Consider the following 26141-nt stretch of genomic DNA (forward strand, 5'->3'; position numbering starts at 1 on the left):
CATGAATAGCTGGGACAGGCCTGAAGCAACCGGTGGGACCACCCACCTTTCCCCCAGGACTGAGGAGCTTTTCCAGATTTGGTACTGCCGTGACACTCTATTTAAAAGGCTTTTACAACAGAAATGTAAATCCTGGTTTCACTGGCCTCTGAGCTAATACATCGGGCCATTACCAAGCCAGACTATGAGTTCAATGGCAGTCTTACAAACAGCATGCCGTGCTGTGTCTGTCTGTGCATTGAGCAGCATCTCACTGCAATGGTCCCTGACCTTTGAAGATGCAGCTGCACACCCACATCTCACCTGCTGTCCCTACAAGCACAGTCATCCCACCCTTGCTTGCTGAAATTAGCCTCATAATTTTGCCTCAAATAAAATGTCTTTGCTTCTTTCTCTCCCCTTCGCCACCTCTCTGAGGATTATTTTCACTCCATGTTGTTTTGTTTTGTTTTTTAACTCATTCTTTTTTAAACATCAGCTGCGTGCTACCCTGCCCTTCCACCTCCTCAGTGTGACCTCTTTCTCTTTCCATCTACCTGATACATGTAGCTCAGGACTTGTGTTATCCCCGTGGTAGGTTTATTTATCACACTCTAATGATTCTTCTATCCATGCTCCATGGCTCAAAAGCTGGCTCTCGGGGAAGAGGGCAAGAGGTTGCTGTGTACCAATCTTCGTTTATTTTAAATCACGGCAAACCACTTGAGCTGGAGAGGTGGGAAGAAGAAATTTGTGTCAACCTTTTTTTTTTAAATGAAAAAAGATTCCTGCAGCCCTGGCTTCTCAGCACGTGAACCTTTCTAGATGGAAATATTTCACCTGTTCCAAGAGAAAAGAAATATACAGCTACAAGATGTATTTTATTTCCCGCTTTATGTCTTGAGTGAGCAACAATATGTGACGCATAGATCAAGGTAAGTAGCTGTGCAGGCTCATGTTGCAGTGAGCACACCGATGTGATGTATTCCAGGCACAGGTAAGTTCACAAGCCAATGCTTTATGCCCTTGGTCAAGACCATTCACACCAGCTCAGTCTCAGGAACTGAGCTGAACCGAATCTGGCCTGGAAACCGGGCTGTATTCCTCCATAACCAGCTGGAGAAGGCAATGTAAAGATTCCTCAGGTTTTAGGGTGTCTGCAGGATAAGATGTCACAGCAGGCCCTGAGGAAAGCCAGCAGATGCAAAGTTAGCCCATCAGTGGTTTTTGAACAAAAACGGAACTATCAGAGCAAGCATCCACAAATCGATGCTTTGCATCATGCAGCCACAGTGTACCTGGTCCTGTACTGGAAGCTCTAAATCTGAATTGGTTTGTATCATCAAACCAGAGGTGTAAGAGTCTGCTGGTGTGGTAGGAAGTGGTTACGTGCCTTCAGTCCCATGCCACAGTGACCTGTACCTGACCAGAGTATTTATATATATATACATATTTAAAATCTGTTGGAAGGCGCAGGACACTGCCTGAGATTTTAGTCTGCGTTGGGTATAAACATCTGTCACAAACCTTAACAAGGGACGGCGCTTGTTGGTCAGTGTACAAACAACAATCACAACAGGAGTAAAGATTGTACAAATGAAAGGCGACTGCTGAAACACCTGCAGCATTCAAGGTCCTGAGAACTTTCCATCTGTACAAGTTAAACAGCCCTTCATTTCTCCTTCTAATAACTTACAAGCCCATTAAAAATATATATCTATGTATTCCCTCACCCTTAACCCTCCCCAAAACCAAATCTTTAATCAGCTATACCTTTTAATGCAGAATCAGCAGCAGCAGCCATGAAGAATGACCCTGTAGTAGCAGCCCCAGTGAGGCAGGGATTTTTTTCCCTTCTGCAGCTCCAATTGTGCCTTTGAAACATCTTTAAGCGCTGGAGCTTTGTCCTGTTCATTTCTTCCTCCCATTTGTGTATTTTCCAGATAGAGGCCCTGGAAAAAAAAGTGTTTTCATTGTTATTAGCAAGTCAGACATTTCTGCTCTTTCCTAATGTATCCGTTAGGATACTGTGCGGTCATAGGCTGCTTTGTGTCTGGACAGTACTTGGCACACGTACTCCTTGTGCAAAAATGAAATCTCAAGGCACCACTGCAACGCGAGGAATAGTCAGGGTAGAAACAATCATTCTTTGTAAGAGCTCTTCCTAGTCCAAAATACCCCCATACATAACATCTCAAATGTAGCTCTTAAATTCAGGGTGACCCAGGGATTTTTAATGGAAGAGCTGAAAGCAGAACCTTAGTCTGCTGATGATAATTTTTATTCCCCTTCATTAGAAAACCATATCCATTAGGAGACTGATTTTTATGGGTCTTTTGAGTCTGTGTTTTGCTCTATCGTGAAAAGTCTTGGTTCTTAGGAGTGTCAGCCCTGGTTTGTGGCGCTGGTGAGGACACGGGGAAGGGCTCGGGCAGGTTTCCCACATGGCTCCATCAACCCATCCCAAATGCGCCAATCCAACTCACCCCAAATGGGCCAATTCAACCCATCCCAAATGTGCCAATTCAACCCACTCCAAATGTGCCAATTTAACCCACCCCAAATGTGCCAGTTCAACTCACCCCAAATGTGCCAATTCAACCCATCCCAAATGTACCAATTCAACCCATCCCAAATGTGCCAATTCAACCCACCCCAAACGTGCCAATTCAACCCATCCCAAATGGGCCAATTCAACCCACCCCAAATGTGCCAGTTCAACCCACCCCAAACCTGCCAGTCCAGCCGTGCCCACCCCAAAACTCTGTCCAAGAGCCCCAGGTCTGAAACTGCCACCCCATGAGATCATGAGGGGCTGGAGATAAAAGGACAAACTTATTTCACCAGTAAAAACAAATGGAGCCTTGAAGCTTCCAGAGGAGAAAGCTGGTATATTAATGTCCTGCTATCCTGGAACAGATCTCAGTAAAACCCAACAAGCCTTATAGTACAAGTATCAGTGTTTTCCGTACAATCCTGCTCAGCATAAATCTTATCAGGTGATAAACCGTTTGTTCTCACACAAATAAAATAACAAATGGAGTGGAGGTTGCAGGGAGCTGACAATCACCAGAGGCAACGCAACACTCAAGACTCTTGGAAACGGAAGAACTTTTCAGCTCAGGAAGCTTAACAGCTCTTCATTTCTCTCTCCAGGGACTTATGAGGCCATTAAAAATATATATCTCAGTATTCCCCTCCACCCAGAAGCCTTCCTCCTCCAAGCAGCTGCACCATTGAATGCAGACTCAGCAGCGATGAAGAATGGTCCTGTAGAAGAACCCCAGGGAAAAAGATACTTTTCTTTCCTTCTTTTCTTCCTTTTTCCAGATCCAGTTGTGCCTCTGAAATCTGTCCAAGCAGCTGCCATCCTGCCTTTTCTTTTCTAATTTCCTGCTTTTTGTGTGTGTGTTTCTAGGCAAGGTAGCTGGAAGAGAGGCTTTCATCTTCATTAGGGCCATACGTTTCTGCAGGTTCATTAGGCTCTTTTTTCTTGTTGCTATTGGTGTGCAGTTGTCTGCAACAAGAAAAATAGCCTCAAACATCATTAGTCTGCTAAAGAAAATTTCAGTGCTCCTTCCTGGGGTTTGGGGAATTTGTGCTGTGCTGAAACTTCAGCAAAAATCAAGAATCTGACATCAGGCTTCTTCTTTTATTCTTTCTCATGTGCCTTATGACAGGCACCATTCCTCAGGGCCCAATCTCGCCTTTACACAAACTGAGCTGTAGTCTTAAATACGAGCCAGGGCAAACCAAGACCCTGATGTTTTTCCAAGGCAGCAACACACCTGCAACGCTCCCCGAGGCGTGAGCTGACCCATTCATCACCAGGCGTGTTGATTCTACACAGAAAAAAATGACAGCTTAAACGGTATTTAATGATATTAGCCATTTCCCAGCTGATCGTTTTAGCAGATTCGCTCAGCCATGTGCAAGTTGGCAAAGCTTGGGGCGAAAGGCCACACCTGGCCGTGCAGAACCAGCCCCCCGGGTGCCTGAGTGCAGGTGAAATTAAGGCCCATTTGTTGACGAGCTTTTCATCTCATGTCAGCTATCGGGAGGGCTCCAGGACCCCACGCTGCTGACCCCACGGTTAATACACAGATACAGCGTGTGCAAGTCCCTCCAAATGGTTTTTGGCTTGAAACTGTCTCCTCAGCATCTGTCTTGCTTACATTTGAGGCCAGTATTTTTTTTTTCCTAATTTATAGACTAAATAAATGAACCTGTGACTGCTCGACAGACACCCCAGCATGCCCTGCTGAACACCAGGATTATTTCTAGCTGTGTGAATGGAACAGCCTGGAAACCCCAAAAGAGCACTGAGATGCCAGGTTGGAATATTGGCCAGTGCTTGAGATAAAAGAAAGGACCTTCCGTACCAGGATGCTAAGGACTCTGCTCTCAAGGGCGACTCCTTCTTAATCCATCTCCTAATCAATCAGTCATCTGTCAGTCAATTCCCAAGGCCAAATTTATGTAAACACCATTTTAATCTAAATATTCTATTCACTTTCCCCATCTTTCTGGATGACCCCACCTCCCAATGGGCTCTACCGGTTCTTCCCAGTATTTCCATCTGTATGTGCATATATACCGACAACTGTTTTAATCTTATGCACCGCTGTCAGAAGGACCTATAGGTCCCAAGGTTATCTTGCTTCTAACACCTCTCACCATGGAAGGACCCATAAAATTTCCTGCAATAAACAACAGATCATCCTTTGCTCTCCTGGCTACGTTTCATATATCTTCCGAAAATGACCAGCCAGATGACAAGTTGTTGCCCTCATAAACTTCTCAAAGTGCCTTCCAGGGACATGGTGGGCTCTGCAATGTGCTTAGCTTGCTATTGATCTCCACATCCATGGATATAAAGAAATAATCTTGGCCGTGCAATGAGAAATTGGAAAGGAGGATGTACCGTAAGCATATTTAATCAAAAAAAGTCCTCAGATGTAATTGCTCAAACTAGACAGGAAAACTAATTGAACATAATAAGTGCGATAAGGCTCCCTGTACTTCATGACACTGTTGGCTGAGCTTAATCTGGCGTTATGGCATACGGGTTACACAGAGAACTGTCTGCAGCCTGCGCAGGCTTAACATCAACTACGTGACCACCAATTCAACTGCCCTGAAAGTCACAAGTGATTCTGAGAAACGTAGACTAGATGAGGTTGTTGTAGCCAACTAATTTCTACTTAAGTGACTATATTTTTACCTTCCTCTTTAACAGTTTTTACTCTGCTGACTGGTGTTGCGAATACCCAATTTATGGCATCTTGAGTGAGACCAAGAGATTCAGGGAGAGTAAAATAAAATGTAATTTCACATCTAAATAACTCACAGAGAAGCTGCTTCACTGACTGTGAGATTAATTGTCATATTTAATGCATTATAAACCTCTCCTTGTTAATTTATATCAAGTCACCCCAAGATTTCCAGGCTGTTGCACAAGGCAGTGACTGATTCTAAGGTATCCTGCTCTAATATTTAGGTCCAGCATGGCTATAATCCATTAGGATCTTACTGCTCCATTACAAAAGGATCATTAAAAAAATCATCTCATCCCATGGCATCAATAATAAACCAGGTCTTCAAGAGCACGGCTTATTCTGCAACGACTGACTATGCTTTAGCAGATGAGTTTTGAAACCTTGCAAAGTTCTTTTGGAAAACACGGAAACCTTTTGAAACCTTGTTTTTGTGCACCCGGACTCCTGAGACTCATCCCCTATTCAATCATCCTCACGGATGAAGACGTCGCCTTCCCCCAAAAGCTCAAGCTGTCCTAGTGCCACAAACCATCCGCCAAACCACTGACACGGCTTCTTAAGACCGTTTCCTAAACATTTCTTTCTCTCCACTGATAAGAGATGGGGTGAGCTGGATCCTTGATCTTGACTTAGCAGGGTCCAGCTCCTTGTAAGCCAGCCTACCTGCCTGTACCAGGGATAAGGTTTAGTAACAGCGGTGTAAAATTAGAATAATATTATTGAGACTGTGTAAAGCCAACATTCATTATGTAGTAGTGAGACCCAAAAATCTGTTGTTCTCACAAAGGGAACTAGATACCTCCTTCAGGATTGTCTGAATCTACGTGCCGTGCTCTATCGCTGCACAATAAGCACGTTTTCCTTCAGACAAGGGCGGATCATAACAGGCAAAGGAATCCTCTGTTTCAAGCAAATTTCAAGACTATCCATGCATGCTTTAGAGGCACAAATTAACTCTCCTCCACACATAGAAACCAATCAAACTGCAGTGTCTCAAACGTGGAGATAGCAGAGTGCAATATCCCTCTTCAACTCTCTGCGCACACCAGACACACACACAATGCTCGTCTCCGGGTCAGTGGGAAAGTTAATTAGAAGAATGGAGTTTCTTGTGGTGGAAGATGCCACTCTGATATGATTCTGAGTCCTCTCCCCGCTTCTGATGAATTACAAATGACAGCGAGAGAAGCGAGGGACACGGGCAGTGACAGTTTGTCAACCACGTTCGCTCTGCAAACGTCTCTTTGGGTGGGGAGCTTTTTCTCCTCTGCTCATTTCCCACCACTTGCTACAACCTCCCTCCTTCCTTCTGCCGCCTCTCCCTTCCCTTCCATTTACCAGCAGGTAACTGAGAGGCGGATGGGAGGGCAGCCCTTGGAGCAGATCCCTTGAGAGGCGTTTGGATGCGGTTTTGGTGCAGGAGACCTCTGGATGGGGCTTTCAGATGTGATAACCGTGATGCTGAGCAAACCTCTGCAAATCCTGCTGGAGCAGGCGCAGCACACTGAGCTGGGTGGTCACTCACCTCCACACAGAGAAACAAGAAGGGAACCAAGCAGTGAATGTTTCTTATCAAGAGATGCTTCTTTCCACCAGCTTATGCATCTCTCCAGCAAGAAGATTGGAACAGGGCTTACTTATTCCTGGTGCTTTAATCCTCCTTTGTATTTTTGCTAAATGTTCAGTTACTGCTACAAAGTTCTTGCTTTTCTTAAGTGAATCATGAGAGATGGCTGCTGTCGTCCTGGTCCAACACGGGCTGGCCAGCTACATACTCTGCACAGTGTGATTTCTCCCATCGCACAAAATATGTCTCCTAAATACTTGTTTTTTTCCCCTTAAATAAAAAGAACTTTAGTGCAGTTTTCAACTTGAAGCATTTTTGGGAAAAAACTTGTAAACACATTTCAATGAATTTCAGAAGAAGAAACTCCTGGTTTTATTTTCTTGCAGATGATTGCAAAATAGCCCAGTTTTGGAAGAAGTAACTGGGGAAGTTTTATCAGGGCAGCAAATGCTCTGGGAGGGGCTGGAGCATCGTGCACTTCTCCCAAGGGCTTCTCCTGCGCAGAAGCAGATGAAACACATGGGGGCCCAGAATCTTGGCCTTGGAGCCAGAAAAAGGATTTTAGCACTTATTTCAAAGGATGGAAACTTAAACAAATAGTAATAGAGTAGAGTATATGTTCATGAATCAGATTATGATCATGCCTGAGTGAAGACGATTGGTTGTTAAATCCACTCCTATTAAAGTTTATATTCTGAGAGGCTACACAGCTGCTAAATAAAAGCTGAAATAGATTTCTGAGCTAACTTCAAGGTCATGTTTCTGTAACATCATGGAATACATTAAAATGTTCAATTTATGCCGTATAACTCACCAAAAATATAAATGTAGCTTATATTAAATAAACCTTTGCCAGGATCTCTTCCTCTCTTTTTCTCCTTTGCCCTCTATATTTAATAGAAAAATGTATTTCAATATGAGAAGCTTTTCTTTACTATATTTGCTCTTTCCTCAGTGGAAACCATCACTACCACAAGGGAAAAAAAATTAGAGAGAATTTACCTTTCCAAGTGAATGATGAATCAAAGGTCTCAAGTCTCCTCCTGTCCCCAAAATCCACTGACCTCAGCCCAGCTATTTATTGTCCTGAGCCTAAGAGCACAATGGTAACCGCCCTGCTTTTCTTTTGCTTGACTCTAAGCTTAAGTTCTTTGCCTATGAGTAGGACGTGCCGTATTTTGTCCAGTCAAACTGGTTCCTCTCCCTTTACCTCCAGCTTAACGCAACATGGTGAGTGGAGCTCTTGCTAAGCAGGGGCAGGAGTTTTGGGTAGCAGAATTCCCAGTCCATGCATTCAAGGACCATCCAAAAAAATCACAGTGAGGCACTAAAGCACAAAGGAGGACAATGGATACATTTATTTGTTATAACTGCCTGCTGCTGTAGGAATTAAAGGTCAGATAACTCATTCAGATGTGCTGGAATCCTTCTGGGAGTTCTCCACCCAGGAGTGCAGCATCTGGTTAAAAATGACCACGCTTGGAGCACCTGAGAGATTGGCCATCTTGGCACCTGCCAGGGAAGATACAGCTTCAAAAGTATATTGAGAGGGATGTCTGCTGAGTGTGTGCTTCTTTCACAGTGCATCCATCAAAATCCTTGTGATCGAGTCCTTCCCTGCACCCTTTCCATGGGAAGAAAGAAGACGGTTTGCCGTTTCAGGTAGGCTCCGACTAGGGTTGCAGACTTGGCCACCGCTGAGGTTGGGGAAGCTGAGGTTCAGCTTTGGATCTCTCTGAATTCAGCTGGGAACACCTCACGCCTTGTGGCAAACCTCACATTTATGCTTGTCTAGATACCGGTCATTGACCGTGGATGGAGTTGTGGTGCAGATCCAGAAAGCCCAGCCAAAGCCCCTTGCCAGAGCAGTGAACGCCGCAGGACAATCCAGAACCACAAATCCCTGCGTAGGAAGAGTGGCTGTGGGCTGAAATGCCAAAATAATCATTATTTTGTCACCCTTCTGTTAAGTCCTCTACTGCACAGAGACCAGCTCCAAACCATTTGCGTTGCTGCTTCCACCCAGACTGAATTTCACGGGACGTGGGGACTTCACTGCTAATAAACCAGCTCTCGCTCTTTCTGCCGCATCTACGGTGCCAGTGATTTTCCTGGCTCTTGCAGACATGACAACACAGCAGAGAGGCCTTTGTTTGCTGCATCCCCCGGGCTGCCTGGCAGCACCGTGTCTGCGGTTTTTGCCCTGAGCTGCTCTGCCAAACTGTTTCACATTTTGAAGTAGGAGAGGAAACCGTTTCTTGAAAACAGATTATGAATTGAAATATTTCCCTGAGCTCCTGTTCACAGGATTTCTAATGTGCTGGGCATCAGCTCAGCCCTCTGATGAATCAAAGTCATTTTGTAAAAATGGCACCTTAGTGTTGCATATATATTGCCCCTCTATAGCTTCCCTGGCATATTTATTCAGTTTACTAGTCAAAACTAGTTTCATGCTACACTAAGCCCAGCAGGGTCAACACCTAACCTATGAAAATCAAGCTGGCTTTTTTCTCTCTGCTTCATACATCATCATCAGCCAAAGCTGGATAATAGAAAGCAGGTTTTGATCCTGGAATGATTATTGCTGCTGCTTCTGCTGCTGCCTGGGATGTGGCAGGAAGAAAGACAAAGAGGGGAACATGCGAGTTTGCAGTGGTTTGATCCTGCAGACCTGAGAAGAAAAGCAAGTGCAGTGTGGCTTGTCATACACAGCAAAGGTTCCACAGTGACAAGGCCTGTGGGTGTCTGTGACGAGGCTGCAGATGCAGCTGTGGCTCGATACAGACATACAAAAACACGCAGGCACATAGAAGCGGGAACAGCTGCAACCCAAGGGTAATAGCAGTGGGATTTCTCATGTTCTGGCGAAATCTAGATTAAAAACCATATATTAGTGGGATTCTTGGTTACAGACAGGAAGGAAACAAATACCAGAAGCTGTGGAGAGAGGATAATTGTGTGCTATTTGTTCTAGACTTCTGCGATGAACCCAGGAAACCACTGCCAACCAAGACCAGGGACTGGCCTTTCCATGTACCCTCTGGAAGCAGAGATGATGGTGGAACCTGGTATTTCAACTGTATCCTCCAGTGCCTCTGAGCTAGAAGCTTCACACAGGCTGCAGAACATCTCAGAAGGCTTCAAGAACAATGGAAATGTTTGGTTCATGTGAACCATGGGCAAAGGCCAGTCTGCACGTAACGTGGACAGCAGAGGAATGGAATAAAGGAGTAATTCAGGCTGCTCCTGCCCCGGGCTGCCAGCCACTGAGCTTGCTAGAACATCAGTTTTGTCCGGCCATCCAAATACAAGAACATAATCCGTGCATATGTTAATTCAAATAAGATATGCATTTTAAACCAATCAGTGTTTTTTCCACTGTTTTTTCCCGACTCTCCCTGATTTTCTCTTCTGACAGCTCCAGGATGGTGGTGTGATCGCTCCCTTGGACATGGCAATGAGCACCAGGGCTGTGCTTTGGAAGTGACCACCAGTCCACAGCTTTTCCTGGGGACCGGGAAGCCCAAGAGCCCAGGACATGTGGTTCTGGCAGGACCTGCAGAAGTGGGTGAGTGAGGAAGATGAGACAGGGACACATACAGATCCCCACACAGGCACTACGACTGTCTACAGGTGGCATCAAGACAGTCCCTCTTTGGCTGACGAACAGCAAAAATGAGCCTTCCAGAATGACCAGATGCAATTCTACAGCTTGAGATAAAAAGCCTCAAGCTGTAATAAGCAGGATCTGAAACATCTCCCACCCTCTGTGCAGCAGGCACAGGGGGAGAACTTGTAACACACACACACACCTATTCAACTCTTGAAATAATAATTAAAAGCATGCATTTCCATAGCGTGGAACACTGTGTGTTCAGAGCTGTGCTTGCCCCACCTGCCCGGCAGCTCTGCGAAGCTTGCTCTGCTTGTCAGCTTTACATATCACCGTGTTTAGCTTTACATATCGCCGTGTTTAGCTTTACATATCGCCGTGTTTAGCATGCAAGCAGCACTCCTCACCTGCCTTTCACTGGAACTCAGCATGGCCCCCCTGCTATTGATTAATTTGCGCTAATTAAAACCAGCAGTGTTTCTGCAGAAAAGAAAGATGTGTAAGTGTCAATAAATTATGGGAAATTTCACAGATTAAAGATTGCCAACTTCTGCTTGAAAATAACTAAACAAATGCTAATGGCTCTTTCCAAAGAGCCCAAATTCACTAACAGGGCTGCATGAATGAGCTCCAGCGCTTTCCTTCGATTTCAGTGTAGTGAACATTTACAGCAATGCTCTGTCTACATTATAAGCCAAAAACCTTCATTTTTTTCAACATAGGTATTTCTGTTTTCAAAGCTAATTTATTGCTCTTCCTTGCCAGCTACTCAAACCAACGGGTTGAATCAAGTTTTTTTTAAGTGCCAACAAAGCAACCCTACAAAAACCCCAAGCAAATAAACACAGGAATTGTGACAAGCCACCAAGCCAGCAGTGCTTGTTAGCAGCTGCTGGTAATAAACCTGCTGGAAAGCAGGTGCAAGGAAGGAAACTTTGTAAATTCATAACAAACAGCTGGCGACAAACCCGGCTTTTAAGGGCTGAAACTGGATTCAAGGACCTGAGATAGTGGTAATTCAGAGTGAGGTGAGGTGAGGTGAGGTTCCTGTTGCCCCAAAGTTGGGGTCACAGATGGCGTGAGCGGCCCACGCGTGGGCACTGTGGTGGGTCTCTTGTGCTTTTCTGTCCCGGCCGTGGTCTCTGTCCTGATCCCACTGCTCCCAGTTTTCATACAGCACCTTTCCTTGGTGCCAGGGAAGCCATGGCAGCTTCAGGAGATGCTGGTTATCAGGAGGAGCCTCCCAGTCTCTGCAGCTCACCATGATTATCCCCAGGGCTTACTGATGCGCAGCAGCTAAAATCCAAATGCACCAAAGTTTTGCAACTTGCTGACAATTGAGGATGCAGACAGCATCAGCAACAGGCTTTTCTGCAGGGACAGTGCACTTAGTGATTTTCAAGTGGGAGGAGTGAATTCCCTGGGAACAAGGAGCTTTATGAGGTCTGACACGCTGCCAGCGAGGCTGAGGATGCGGGGGTTTGGTAGTGAGAGATGCGCGTGTCATTCGTTACAGGGTTGGGTTTAATGACGCCCTCTTGCCCTTGATCTCTGGAGCTGTGCGAGGGAGCAGAAGGGAGGAAGAGCTTAAATGTCAGCTCTGCACCAGGTGGGTGAATTCCCCAGCATTAGGGGCGGTTGGCCAGGATGAGGTCCTGTCCTGGTGGGAGCATCTCCTCAGACGTGCTGAGAGCAGCAGTGACAAATCAGGAAGCTCCTGCCGTTGGTTTGGTGGGATTAATTAACTACCACATTGTTGTTGCCTCCAATTAACTCCATAGCAGCAGGCTGGGCCCTGCTGGGTTTTGCTGGGAAGGACCGATGATGGGTGGCAAGGGCTGGTGTGTGGGAGCTGCGTGGAACACAGGGGCTTGGCTGCACATGGAGAAAGAGAAATGGCACTGGAGGTAGATGGAAATACGATACAAACATAATAATGCAAAGTCACACAGTTGGGTGCTGTATCAGTAAGAATTTCTATTGCAGAACTAGGGAGGGAAAGGAGGGCCCCTGTCCTTTGGAAACTTTCCTCTTGGAAGACTCATGTTTATTAGTCAGCCACAACAAAAGAAATCTCATCAGAACAAGTGTTTCCAGGAGAAACAGGGACTTACTGATGCCATTGTAGAGGGCAGTGAGACTGCGCATGGGGTATTTTGCACAGGTTATGGGTACTCACAATCACGACAACGCTGCATTGATACACCCAGAAATCCAGGATTGGATTCATTTCATCTTCCTATTCAGAGAACTGATCCACTTGTCATAGGTTTATTTTACAGGCTATAAAGAGTATCAGGCATTTCAAAGAGCAGTTCATCTTACCATGCTCCGAACACCGGGATGAGCGCCTGTGTCTCTCCTTGCCTATAATTGGAGCCTGGGGTGCCTGGCTCACATGGAAATGTCTACCTGGTGACAGCAAGATGAATCCAACCCCTTGCATCCAGAAAATAAGAGTCATAGTTTTGCTTTCCTCCTCAAGAGAGACAATTCTTTCAGGCTGTTCCTATTCTGAACTGTCCAGCACTTTCCTAGAAGGTTGCCTGGGTATTTCCCTGTGGTGTTTCAGGACTCATTCCAAGCACAGGAGTGTTTTGCCCATCTGGCTGCCCACCGTGGGCCAATGAGTATCCCCAGGGCTGTCACAGGTGCTGTGTCCTTTTGTCGCTCTCCCAGATCATAGGGAATAAGATATGGAGCCCTGTTATAGAAAGGGAGGAAGACATGGCCCATGGAAGGGTAACACTCAACCCAGTAAGCACGAGAGCTGGGCAAAAGCCTCAACTTCTCATCTTTAGACTGTGCTGTGTCTTCACGTCATGCGATGGAAACGCTTGTAGCTGAGTTGGGAGGAAGAACAGAAGTCCTTGGGAAAGGAGACATGGGGTTTAGGTGTTATTGGAAACCCACAGGAAAGAAATTACGATGTCAGAGGCACTGAATGGTGAGTGAGGCATTCCAACTGAGCATGAAAGTTCATGTTCAAAACAAAGCACATGCATTTCTTCCTTGGAAAACATACGCTTGGGAGGTTTCATGGTTGAAGTCATTATTTTAAGGAGGCAGCATGAACAAGGTATTTTTCATCCCCCAATCAGGCCCCTAAGTCAAGACCATGCCCTCCATCCCAAAGCATAAATGATCATATTTGCCCAGACTCTGAAAGACAGCAAGGCACTACCAGTGCAGAGACAGGAAAAACCATCAGGGAAGAGCCCTGCGGAGATCTCAGGAACGAGGAAAAGGAGCAGCTCAGCCAGCTTGTACAGCAGCACATGCTGAAAAGAGTTCAGAGTCCAAACCAGAGGGTCAGAGGGTTGGTTTAGAGGTGAGGAAATCGCATGGCGCGCAGTTTAGGTGGATGACATGCCCCTCGGGTGGGCACCAAGACCTGGAACTGCAGAGGCTGACACTGATCAGATGCAACGTGCATGTGGGAACAGCACGAACCTTGCACAGAACCTGCTGTCCAATGTGATTAGTCCCATGGAGTCCTATCTCCACGCACAAAAAATGTAAAAGAAAGAGAATGCTGTGTCGGCATAAAAACCAGCTCCATTATGCATGGGGTCTTGGCTTCCCTTTAGTGCCAGCTCCTCTGGATTCATATCAGGAAGTCTGGAAGCTGAACATCCCTAATGAAAAGCAGAAGATATTCATTATTAAATCTGAAATTTCAAATGCAATTGGTTGCTACCAAATTTCAAGGTCTGCTCGAGCGATCCCCATGCAGCAATACCAATGCAATACAAACAATGACGCAGCGGCTCTGGCTGAGGCTGGTGGTTCATGTAATCCCACCAAAACGTGCACTGGGTTTGCTTCTTGCTGTCACCTAAAGAGGTGACTCCTGCCGTCAGAGGCCGAGGGTGGCTTCTCAATCTGCTCTTTCCTCCTGAATTTAGCTGCAAGCTCAGTAGAAAATATTGGATATATGACTAACATTGTTTGGCATCTTTGTCATTAGCCAGGCACTGAAGGAATAATGGAAGGATAATAACTTCTATTATGGGCTCAAGGATCATTTTTGTATTTTTTGAATCCCAGAGATGTCTGTGTTTAGGACCTGATGTGAGAGAGCAGAGGTGCTATGTGCCTGGCCTTCGCTTTTCCTTTCTGTGCTCAGCACTGCGCCAGGATCAGGCTCTGCTGCTTCTTTCAGCTTCTCCATGGGAGCCAGAGATGCCCCAGGCCCATCAGACACTCTCTCCACAGATCTCCCCTCATGCCAAGAAAAATCTTTCCTTGTCTTAAGCGGTCACTTGGAAACATCTTCTCCAGAGCTCTGCAACACCAGCTCTCCAACTATGCCATGAAACTCGTCTTTCCTGCCAGGCTGTGGATGCTCTGCAGTAATTCACAGAAAAGTCGGGTGTTTACAAGATATTCCGCTACCATGCCTTTAAGAACAACTGCATTCCTACAGTAAAACGTGCCTGAGTTTCGAACCACTCATGCTGAAAACAGACTGAGCTCAAACTCAGGGAAGATAAAATGCAAATAAAGTGAGTATTTACAACATCTAGCTAGACAACACAGCGGCAGGTGAAGAAAGGCAGGAAAAAGCTATTTAATCCAGTAATACAGGGATCAAAGCTACAAAGTCTCTTTCCTTCTCCTTGTATTTAAATTTCTCTCAGCCAGCACTACTGAATGGCTTGATTTGCAGCGAGGGCCCAACGGTGCAGCTGCTCCAAAAGTAGGAAATCTGGGGAAAACATAATGTCAACACAATCCAGACAGTCAAGCCTAGAGAGCACCACCAGACAGTTTCAATATTGCCCCGTCTCTGCACACTGGGAAGCTTTATTCATGAAATGCCTCTTATTTTAACCTAAAACAGTGCCTATTATCTGGTCTCCAGACATCTCAGAACAATGTTTTTCGACAAAGCTGTAATCAAGAGCGCTGTACTTCTCATAGCTCTATTGCTGGAAAATTGGGGGTTGCTTTTAAGGTTGCAGACTAGAAGCAGGGGAGGTATTTCCACTTATCCCAACACGAACATTTTAATCCTGAGTTACATCAGGAGAAATACTCCAAGGCTTCTTAAATTTTCAAGCCGCCTTCTATTTATTCATCATGAAAATTATTTCCATGGTAAACCAGGAGAAGTCAGTTTGCAAATATGCAGATTAAACCCCTTGTGGGTCGACGGAGGAGGAGTGAGACGTGAAAGACGGCTGCCCTGGGCCCGCTGAGGAGGCGCGAGCAAGCGCTGACGAGATGCTGAGCTGCCCAGAAATCGCATGACCACATCGGGATGGCGTCGGGCCAGAGCTAATCCGCCCTGCTGACGGACTGGGTTTATTTAGCTGCTTGGGCTCCACGCCATGGTATTGCAGTGAGATGAGGCCCGGTCGGCCTTGAGTGTGGGCAAAATACCCCTGTGTCAGCAGGGACAAGAACACTTTGAGCCTGTTTCCTTCTCACCGGTCCCTCCGTCTGGAAGGAGAGAAGAAATCTCCCTTATGATGACCATGACAGCAGGGTGACCATGAGCCAGCACTGGGCCCTTGTGGCCAGGAAGCCAATGGTACCTGGGGTGGGTTAGAAGGGGGTGGTCAGTAGGTCAGAGAGGTTCTCCTGCCCCTCTGCTCTGCCCTGGGGAGACCACACCTGCAATATTGTGTCCAGTTGTAGCCCCTCAGTTCCAGCAGGACAGGGAACTGCTGGAGAGAATCCAGCGCAGCCACCAAGATGCTGAAGGGAGTGGAGCATCTCCCGTGTGAGGAAAGGCTGAGGGAGCTGGGGCTCTGGAGCTGGACAAGAGGAGACTGAGGGGTGACCTTATTAATGTTTACAAATATGGAAAGGGGGAGTGTCAGGAGGATGGAGCCAGGCTCTTCTCGGTGACAACCAGTGATAGGACAAGGGGCAATGGGTGCAAACTGGAACACAAGAAGTTCCACTTAAATCTGAGAAGAAACTTCTTCTCGGTGAGTGTGGCAGAGCCTGGCCCAGGCTGCCCAGGGGGGTTGTGGAGTCTTCTTCTCTGCAGACATTCCAACCCGCCTGGACACCTTCCTGTGTAACCTCATCTGGGTGTTCCTGCTCCATGGGGGGATTGCACTGGATGAGCTTCCCAGGTCCCTTCCAACCCCTGACATTCTGTGGTTCTGCGTGATTTTCCTTCCCATATTCTCAGTGCTTCCCAATAGAATTTTAAAACCACCCATCTTTCCATTTATGCTTTGCAGAACAGTTTGAAGTTCATGGATAAATAAATACGTGCACTTTCTCATGAGCAGGGATATGTTTTCCCTATCGTCTCAGCATCCAGCGTAACGCTGCAGCAGTCAGTACTCAAGAGCTGCAGACTGAGGGTTAGAGGTTGGGCTTCCTTCCCTCGCTGCTCGGGAAGCAAAGGAGACACAACCCAGGTTTGAATTTCCAGGCTCGTCTTGGAAAGGGTGTCTGAGGTGGGTGGCCAAGATAAAAATGTAACCAGAAAACACCGTGACGAAATCTGGTTGAGTGATGTGCAACTCCCTGCAATAATCATCAACAGAAGTACAAAAAGCGTGTGGGGTGGTTCTAAATTCAATATTTTAAAGCAAATTCAAACCCTGAAATATCACAGCCACGAGCAGAGATATTTCACATTAATCACAGAATCACAGAATCATTTCAGTTGGAAGAGACCCTCAGGATCATCGAGTCCAACCGTAACCTAACCAACTCCAGCACTAAACCATGTCCCTAAGAACCTCACCTAAACACCTTTTAAACCCCTCCAGGGATGGTGACTGCACCACTGCCCTGGGCAGCCTGTTCCAACGCTCGACAGCCCTTTCCGGGAAGAAATTTTTCCTAATATCCAATCTAAACCTCTCCTGGTGCAACATGAGGTTAGGAGAGGGGAGACCAAGCCCCAGGACCTGTCATGGCCCAGGGCACAGGAGGCAGCAGATTCAGCGCATTCAGCCCATGGTGGGGAATGAGAAGGAGAATTGCTCTGACAAAATCCCCTGTGTGGCAGCATTTCCAAATCAAAGTATTTTAATAGAGACACAAACACATACACACTGGAGATGGGATTTTTTTTTGGCTGAAGTATTTCGGGTTGCAGTCAAAATGTTTTCATTTTTTAATATTTGTTTTTCTGAGGAATAATTGAAGTTTTTGCTGCAAAGCAGATACTTCACACAATAAACATGTCTTTAAAAAAAACAACAAACCACAGTTTAGAGGGAAAATGTTCAACCATCTGTTTGGCTGAAGGACTATTGAAGAGGGAATACCAAGGGTTTAATGTAGATTTTTTGCAACTCTTTGAGACCCATTAAAAAGCAGAAGCTTTGGCTCATGTGAGAAAAGGTGAAGGACACAGAAAGAAAACAATATAACAGGGTCAAGTGAAATGCCACAGGCAAAGGAAAGTAGTTCTGAATTAACTATGAAACATTTCAGTGGCCATTTTCTATCTTTCTGGTGTGTTTTTCCACACACAGCAACGGGGTATTGCTGACTCTCCTTGACAAAAGAAGGGGCTGCATTGCCACGTTGCTGTGGAAAAGTACTTTCCTCCATCAACACCTTCATTAAAATGAGCAGGACTACCTGTGCGGCTCTTCTAAAGCATCAGCATCCGCATCCGACCCAAACACCTCAGCAGAATTTGCCCTACGCTGTGAAGCGTGAGCTGGTTCAGGTGCGCATGTGAGAGAGAGAGAAGAGCAGCAACTGGTGGTTTTTCGCCGTGGCCGCCAGCCAAGGCGTTGATTATCATCACACAAGCAAAGGATCAGCTCATCAGGGGCTTGTTTCTCTGCACAGCTAAGGAGCTTAGTGAGAGAGAGGTTTTCCTGATTCCAGGCAAAACGGCCAAAGCGGCTGGCAACGTGGGCTCCATCGCACCGCTCCTGCCTGGGCTCAGCCCCTCTTTCAGCGTAAATCCTTAGCTCTGGACCCAGAGGCGGTGGGTGAAATATTAGTGGACCCTCTTCCATCCTCTCTGTCAGGCAGCTTGATGTGGTTTAGCCCTTCCAAAAAAATAAAAAGAGGAGGGGGGAATCGCTAAACATTTTCTATTTCGAAACAGATTTCATCTTCCACAGAAAGTAATACTGCCTCCAGCCATGTGTAACTGATTTTTTATCCAACGAAGTATATGGGCTTATAACTAGATCCTGATAGGAACCCGGGTTTAAAACATTATTCACAGCAGGTTATTTGATCTTTATTTGCTGAATGCACTCAGCTGAATCCCTATCTCCAAACAATATGAGAAATAAAATGCCAGGCATGCTTCATTGGCCAGCCAGCTCATCTTGATTTGCAGAGATGACTACATCCCTCTGAGCAGTTTCAGAGATGCACCATATCCCAGGCACTAAGATAGAGTTTTTCCTTCCTTTTTCCCCACCTGAACACTCACTTGCTTTTCTCCTTCCCCCAATTAGGAGCTTCAAGAAACACTTCACACTAGCCCTTCCCTCCCTCTTCACCACGGCTTCTGGGAAATCGTGCTTTCCATGCATATTTGGGGGACGCTCATTCAAAGCCACTTGCCATCTGTTCTTGCACAGAAAGTTAGATCCTGATAACCTGCTCAGGAAGCCACAGGACATCGTGGTGAGATTATTCACCCAAGGAAAGGTGGGTTGGTAGATACTCTGATACCCTGGCAAACTACTGCTGTTTCATTTAATTAATATAACTGCTGTGACATGTCAAGGCTGACGTAGTCTCTACCACATCAACTTTGCAGCAGCTCCTTGCTGTGCCACAGTTAAAGGTGGACTTGGGCATTGCAGGGGACCGCTGGCGCTGATTCTTTCAAGAAAACCCCTGATGACTACAAACCGGATTCATTACTGAGCAGGATGGATAAGGCTTTGCTGTCCTGAAAGCCAGAGCAGCTTGGGGAGAGAGGCTGAGCTGCACGCAAGGTCAGGTTCTTCATTGCTTTTGACTTTTGATGAGATATGCCTTTGAAAATCTTCCCTCAGATATTCCAAAATAAAAGCCTTCAGCTCCCACGCCAGAGCCCAAGCACAAAATATGCTTCAGAAACTCCAGCGTGGAGGGTCCTGCTGTGGCAGGGCCTTGGGGACGGTGAGCAAGTCCTCGGTGGACATTGCTCCAGCAGGATGGTGTCATTAAACCGGCCCGCATTGTGCACCACTGTTGCAGATAGAGCAAGCCAGGGCTGCTTTTCACATGAATATCAGTAGCCCTTATGTTCCCTTTCCTGGGATGCATTTCAAAGCCTCTCGGCTCATCACAGCCTGCTCCTCCTGCTCCTCTTTCAAGACATGTCAGGAGGCCACCTCACTGCCGAGCAACGCGGAGGTTATGTTCATCTTCGCTGGGTGACAGCAGAGCGGTGTCACTGACCCAGCCGAATGTTCCCTCACACAAACACGAATTAAAACCACCCCCCGTTGTCATTAACCGACTCACTGTACCGTGCAATGTGGCAGGTTTGGCCCTGTCCTCCTTCACATACAGCCTGGGAGTGTCACCGAGCCCGGACAGACGTGGCAGCGACCAGGACAGCTCAGCGTTGGCTCTGCGGGTTGAGGGCAAACGCTCAGGATGTGTGCGGTTCACCGTGGAAGGAGGGGGAGATCTAAGGATGTGAGAATTAAATGTCTCATTCTTCGTTCCCTATAATTAACCCTGAAAAAGAGAAGAAAGAAACGCAAAACAAACAGTCAGGGATGCAGCTTTGCATGGCTGGATTAGAGTCACAGTTGGCCTATCCCCTTGGGAACACCATTCTGCTATTAATAAAAAGATAAACAAGCCCTTTTATTTATTTATTTTCCCTTCTCTCCACAAGTCCTTTGATTTCTCTTCTGCTTCAGGGAGCCCCGCTCCCATCCGTTAGCTCTGCCGAGGGAGTGTTTGCAGAGGGAGCGTTCGCAAGAGGCTGCAAAAATCAAGGATGGAGGGAGTGTGGGGAAGAAGAAAGCGGGTGAAAATAATTGTAACCAGTTCTAGCAATCACATCTCCTAGCAGGACTGGCAGAAACGATGCCCTTCATTTATTCCTCTCGTGCTGCTGCAGCTCCGGGTCTCATTCCCATGGGTTTCCTCCAACTCCCCGAGGTCACCCCATCCTTGCAGGTACCTGTCTGTCCCTCTCAGACCCTGGGGACAGCTGTCTGGAGCCCCCTCGCTGAGCTGGAGACAGCTTGCTGGTTTTACTGGGTCCTAGTGGGAATAGAGGCTGTCAGGCAGAGCGTGTGGGGGAAGAGTTACCCACCAAGGAAAAGCTAATTGCCGCTTTCAGACAAGGTGACGTTTGCATCTAAACCATCAGCAGACTGCAATGGGTCTCAGCGGTTCAAGAAAACATAGGCAGGAAAAGCGTGTCAATCAATGTCATGGTACTTGCTTTGGAGGGGATTTTTGCCAATTTTGTGGGCAGGAATGGGTAATTCTGTGGTAATTCTTTATACAAATTAGGCATTCATCTGAGCCTGAATTTTAAACACTTGCCTTTAAAAAATTTTAAATACCTGCAAAATATATCACAAAGCTCCTAAATTAATGAGGAAAGCTATCTGGTTCATCCTTAGAACAGGAAAAAATACAGATTAAATGGGAGAGCAAAGAGACCCGGTATTGGGCTACATACACGCCTGGGCACAACTTGTGTGCACGTCTGGGGGATCACCTCATCAGGGCCTCCAGCTTTGATCTGAGAAAATCTGGTTGCTGAAGGAACAAGAGTGATTTGGAGAAGGTCAGAGCTTGGTGTGTTACTTCTTATCGATCCAGAGATGTATAAACTTTGAGCAATGAGCACCAGCCATGAGCACAGAGGTCCCTGTGACACGATTGTCCTTGTGCTCTGTGTGTCCCCTTGGGGAACGTGCAGAAAAGGAGAAGGAGATGGCTCAGTGCTGCTTTGTGCTGATCACAAAATCACCCTTCCCAAGCCTGGGTACTGGCCTGACGTGCTTTTTGCTGGGAGGAGCAGATCTTTAGGGCAGTGAGGAATTGGGAAATAGGACAGAAAGGAACATCCCAGGGTCTCCACCCAGGGTCTCTACCCAGACACGAGGCCATGCGTTGCTTCATCAGGGACCTTTGTCTCCTGGACCATCCCTCTGGTCTTTCCATCGGTGCTGTGATGAACTGACTTTGAAAGTTTGGGAAATAAAAGCACCTTCTAGAGTGGAGCACAAAGGGGAGAGCAGCGGGCGACACCACAGCTGGGTGTTGATGTCACATCGGCTGCAAAGGGGCAGCCAAAGCAGGATGTGTAAAACCCCACCCAGGCTGCCCTTTAATTTGCTGTTACATGGAGTGGAAGATTTGAAAGCGTATTTCTGGGTAATTAATTCAAAGAGTGATTCTAATGGCTAATGCTGTCAGTTTTGACTGCAAGGGAGGTCTGGGGCTGGAGCAGGCAGTGAAGGGAAAGGAAAATGCTTGGAGGTCACAGGCGGATGTTAAAATATTTTGACAGCTCCCATCCAAGAGGCTAACTTAATGAAAGGCTGTGGCCAGCACCTTGCAAAAGGTCTGAAACTGAATCCATTTATTTTTCTCCAGTGTAGCATGCATGGCTTGGACAGTGGCCTGTCCATAAATCACCATTCTCCATTTGGTCAGCAATGCCATCAATCATTCCCAGTGCCCACCAGCCTGTTCTCTGTGCCATTGCAGAAGGACCAGCGAGAGGGATTTGGCGTCACTTGAATTTAAATCCCGAATTTTCAGTAACACAGGGGGTAAGCTCTGCCTTTATCTCTACTGATTATTAAAGTCAGTGCAGCAAAAGTCCTGCACCTGTGTATGGAACTATACCTGCTCCGTGGTGCTGAGAGATGAAATTAGGAAGCTCTATTCATGGTGTTATTATCTCTAGCTGCTTGGGAGGATTTAATCAAAACGCTGCAGCTTGCTGATGAGGATGTCCGCAGCTCGCCAGTTTGGTTTCTCCCACACTGCACATCCCCGTGGCATTTACTAAACTCCTCCATCCTACCCCAGCGGGCTTGGAGTCAAGCACAGCATCTGCAAAGGGTTTGCTGGGGACTATTCTGCTCAGGTTTTTCAAAAGACTTGGTCGGGAAGCTGGAAAGGCAAAGCTCCCGGCACTCCTGTTCACTCGCTTTCACTGCTTTCTTTTTGTGCTTCAGAGAGCGCTCGGAGTAAACACACAGGGAGATAGAACTTGCGAATGTGGAAAATAACTGGGAGGATATTTGATTTGAGTTTGACTTTTGAAACAAGTTTCGGGGCAAGTCTTCTCCTTTTGACCTCCTTTGCCTGTTTCTGGAGATGAATTCAGTTCCTGCTATGGATCTTTTAATCACTTCAGTCCTCACACTTCTTGTAACAAAGTGTGTTGATAAATTGGAAGGCACATCCGTCATTTCTTGTCCTACAGTTTTGTGCGGTACTGTAACACATGGAAAAACCTTTTTTTCAGCCCAGGCCTGAGGTGGCTGCACCTGAAGATGGGTGAAGCGATGAAGGGATGAAGGGATGCCAGGTGCCTGTACCACTTGCAGATGCACTCACAGAGCTGATTAGACCAAAGCTGGCAGATTTCCACTCCAATTCACTGCATCCACTTTGTTCAGTTCTCTAAAGAGCACAAAAAGAAGGACTTTTGTACACAGACATAGACATATAGAGAATTACAGGTGCCAACAGACCACCACAGAATTTGGAGCAGTGTCTCACCAGCTTGGGGCTCCCAGAGTTCATTCTGTGTGACTGGCTTGTGGGTGGTGGCAGAAGACAACGTTTGCCTCTGCATGTGTGCTTGGGAGCTGGGGTATCACTGAAGGACTTGTATAGCACTAGAGATGTGCAAATCCGCCTGCAAAACAGACGCACAATTGCACACTTGCTTTCTATGCAGACTCCGTCACTTTACAGATTCATTAGGTGGTTGCCCCATTGGCTAATCAGCTGTATTTAGGCATGCACCTGGATTTACTGCACGGCTAAATTAAGCATACGTCTTCAGAGTCCAAAACTGTCTAGAACTTCTGGCCACGTCAATATTATTTACTTATTTATTTCAGTTCTGTAAAGCACCTCATCCAATACCGAAGAAGGCTGCATACCTGCGGTTAGTCTGAACACATTTTTCACTAGCAGTGCTCCAGGATGGCAAATGAACAGCAGCATCTACATGTAAACGCAGATAAACCATTGCTTACACAATATCCACCTCCGGGTACCCCAGAAAAATCCAGAAGTAACATTCCTGGATCAGTAGCAGTCATCAGTCCCTCTTTACCATCAATAACCAGGCTCTCACCCCTGTCCCAACCGAAGGACGCGGGTGACAGGAGGCAGACGCAGCCCTCACGTTCCCCTCCGAGCAGCTGATAAACCCTGTTTCCCTCCTGGTGTGATGCTGACAGCAGGCAGGGCAGTGTTGGGCTGTGCTGGCGGGTTCTGCCTCGCTGGCCATCGCACTGCTCCGATTCACGCTCCGCTGCCGTCCAGCTCCGCGCTGAGGTTGCCTCCAGCAGCCACCGCCAGCCCCCTTTGTATTTCAGACACCGGAGAATTGGACCACGGTGTTTGGGAGGGAGTGGAAACAGCTTTTCTCTCTCCCGGACTGCGACTGGTTCTCACCGATAAAAAGAAAGAGAAATTTCCCTTTAGTACTTTATCGTGAAGGGACACGGAGCAGCTGGGAAGGATTTTTCCCTCCCTGTTATTTCTTGCCCGCCTCTGCAAAGCCAGAAAAATCTTCGCCTGCCAAAGGAGGGTCTGAAAGCACATGGCGGGTTTTGCAAGGGTCCATTAAGAACATCAGGTACATCCAAGACTTCTGTGCTAACTCGCATGCACGGCAGTGGCATGGCAAGCAGAAGCACCCTGGGATCAGAGGCAGACTAGCAAAGCTGTGCTTTACTGATCAGGGGGAGCAAGAGGGGGACAGTTTTGATTCACTGCAGCCCCCGAGTCTCTCTGTGAGAGTCTCCTGGGTTCTCTTGTTCCTGTGAGACTCCTTTCATCTCAGGGAGCAGCTCCTGAACGAGGCGAGTTGTGTTACAGCTTAAAGCTGGGGAACATCTCCTCTCATCGGGAGCAGTGGTGAAAGACCAGACTGAAGAAACTAGATCAGAAGTGAACACCATTATTCTCAGAGCACCAAAATCACCCAAGTACCCAGGGATGCTTCAAAACCGTTATATTTAGTGCTTGCACCACACAAAATAATTAGCACAGAGGACAGCACATAATAATAGAGTTTCAGATTTATTTTCACTGGTTTTCTCACTAAATTTTCATCTGGATACTCCTACAGCTTTTTTTCATCATTTCACCAGAGAGCACTGGGATCTTTGTTCTTTTTTCCCTTGGAGAAACTGAGGCACAGAGCAATGACAGGACTTGGCTGGGCTGACAAAGGCCCAGAATCTGTATTTTCACAACCCTGAAAACCATTTATCCCGGTGCAGCCCTTCGAACCTGCTAATGCGCTTGCTTAAAACTGTTGCCCTTAAACTTTTCGGAATGCTGAAGTTCATGTACTTGTGCTGTGCTTAAAAGCCGGGCTGGGCAGATTCATGTCAAGACCGTGTAATCAGAGATGGGGAAAACTTACTTAGGAAGTGGCTCTTAGGAGGTACCTCCTGGGATGACAGCAACTTCTTTTTATGTTTGAAAAATACAGTGTTTTTCTCCTATAGAAAGGAGAAAGTTATGTCTGCAAAGCTTGTACAACTGAAACATTACTTTAGGTTTTCTGTGAAATTCCCGCACTTTGGCTGCTGAGCGGATAAAATAACAGACATCTGCCCAGAACAAACCGGGGCAAGAGGGAGAAAAAGCCATCGCTACACTGCAGCACACAGAGGCTTTAGAAAGAGCCAGAACTTCACTTCTCACTGAGGATGGATAGAACACTGGTGTTGTCCCAGACTCTAAGAGCAGCTCCTAACCTACGATTAGAATGACTACTCTTGCTTTCTCATACATATTCTTCTAAGGCTGGGTTTAGCAGCTCACGTTTGTAAGACCAGCTCTGAGCTGGATCGTAGCAGATGCAGCTGAGCTGCCTGTCCTGAGACTTGTACAGATGTTGGAGCAATGCCGGCAGACACTAGAAAATTGCCTTTTTATGTTGGTTGGTGGAAAGAGCTGCAGTGCGGTGCCTCCGGAGCACAGCCAGGTTGAGTCCATAAACTGGAATTAAGCCCAGAAGCCCCATTTAGAGCTGAGATTCAAAGCGACTTTGACTTCATAAGGGTCTCATCTTAATGCTCTGCCATAAAACCACTCAATCCCAAACACGGCACCTTAGTACCAGCGACCTGCTTGCGAACATCATTCATTTTTGGGTACGGTGAGGGCTGCATGGGACTGAGTGTGGGAAAGCAGATGTGCAGGGGGGATCACGCTGCAGGTGATGTGCTACCAGTGGTGGTTTGGGAAGAGATAAACGGGCAGGAATGAGGTTCCTGGAACAGCATCTCCATGGACTGAAGGATGGGAAAGCAGTGGAGCGCAGGCTGGCGTTACGCGGCGCTGGCAAAGCTCTCCGGAGCGCCGGGGAAGGGAAAAGCAGAGAAGGACTCTGGCCAAACGTCAGCACCCGCGAGAAGTGACGTGCGTGTGCGAGGGCCGGATAACCGAGGCTCTGGCAGGTGGAGGGATAAACAGCGGCTTTTCTGTCCTGCTGCAAACCCCCAAATCTCACAGGGAACAACTACGCATGAGTCATATGAAAAGAGAGCATTTGCAAGAGGAAGGATTCAACTCC

General features: G+C 46.9%; 1 protein-coding gene across 1 annotated transcript in view; it reads right to left on the reverse strand.

The window, feature by feature from the left end:
- The window catches only part of TXNRD3 (thioredoxin reductase 3), a 214421-nt gene that overhangs the window by 125814 nt on the left and 62466 nt on the right, over positions 1-26141 (reverse strand). The window contains exons 2-3 of the mRNA XM_021294675.2: positions 19855-20068; positions 1753-1931 (exon numbers count right to left, since the gene is read on the reverse strand). The gene's annotated coding sequence lies outside the window, so the exon portion shown is untranslated. The remainder of the gene's footprint in view (positions 1-1752; positions 1932-19854; positions 20069-26141) is intronic.

The sequence above is a fragment of the Columba livia genome, chromosome 10 (assembly GCF_036013475.1).
Source record: "Columba livia isolate bColLiv1 breed racing homer chromosome 10, bColLiv1.pat.W.v2, whole genome shotgun sequence".
In the NCBI taxonomy this organism is placed as follows: domain Eukaryota; kingdom Metazoa; phylum Chordata; class Aves; order Columbiformes; family Columbidae; genus Columba; species Columba livia.